The 1,149-nt window shown below is 54.8% G+C and overlaps 1 pseudogene; it reads left to right on the forward strand.

The window, feature by feature from the left end:
* Positions 1 to 69: 69 nt before the first annotated feature.
* On the forward strand, positions 70 to 1,143 carry LOC102768336 (annotated as a pseudogene).
* Positions 1,144 to 1,149: the final 6 nt, after the last annotated feature.

Consider the following 1,149-nt stretch of genomic DNA (forward strand, 5'->3'; position numbering starts at 1 on the left):
GCAGCTCTGGCCTCTGCTCCCCCAGGAGCCAGGATGTGTGGCTGGAGACGCTGGAGGCCCTGTCCTTAGAGATTGAGACGGAGTGTGCGATCCCCGAGTTCTCCTTTGAGCTGAGGAAACATTTGAGGAGCCATCAAGGTAGGTGAGGGCGTTGCTAAGCGCTTAGGGGACCGAGCTCAGTGCAACCTCCACCCCACGGGTAATGGGGACAAATGGGAGGGTTTCTACTTTATGGTCACAGCCCTGAGCTCCCCTCACTGGTCTGAATCAAGGCTCAGACTCCAGAGTACAGGCTGCTCTTCTCTAAAAGAAACTGTGTTGGGAGCAGAACCCGCCTCCAGCCGCCCCTTCCCCACCCTCCAAGGGGACATTCTTAAAACAAATGAGACCCCAGGATGCTGACAGCCAGCGCCCTGAGTTCTACCCTTGAGGTTCTTCTAATTACTAGGACCCCGCGAGGATGAGCTCCCTCTGTCCATATTCGTTTGGGATTTCTTGAACCGTCTCACAGAGCAGCCTGGCAGTTGTGAAACTGACATGGAGCAGTTTGCAGAGACCCTGAGTGGCCGGGTCACCACGGACGAGGCTTTGCAAGAACTGGTGGACCTCATCTACCAACAGGCCACGTCCGTGCCCAAGTTCCGCAGCGGGGGAGCTCGCCTGTGTAATTACCTGTCCCGTCACCTGACCATTCGCTCACAGAGGGGCAGCTTCCGCCAAGTGCTCCTTCAAAGATGTCAGGCTGATTATGAGCATATAGATCAAGCTGGTACGAGAGATGAAGCAGCTTGGAAACGTTTCCGTAAGTTGGTGCTCTTTATGGGAGAACTTTATCTTCCGCTGGAGATCGAAGGGGCACATGGACAGGCTCAAACACCTTTTCTTTGGTGGTTGTTGGATGCCCTCTTTTCTCACCCTGTGGACGATAACCTAATTTGTGCAGTACAATTCCTGAAAGTGACAGGGCCCACCTTGGAAGATGCCTGGAAGGCACAAGGAAGGACGGACATGGACGAGGTTATCCAGAGGATTGGAAACATCGTCCTGGACGCGCCCTGCAGTGAAGGCGTGAGGGACATGCTCTTGAAGCTTGTAGAGCTCCGGTCAAGTGACTGGGGGAGAGGCCCTGTCACCTCAGCACCGAGAGAA

This window comes from Myotis davidii, unplaced genomic scaffold (genome assembly GCF_000327345.1).
Source record: "Myotis davidii unplaced genomic scaffold, ASM32734v1 scaffold1058, whole genome shotgun sequence".
NCBI lineage: Eukaryota > Metazoa > Chordata > Mammalia > Chiroptera > Vespertilionidae > Myotis > Myotis davidii.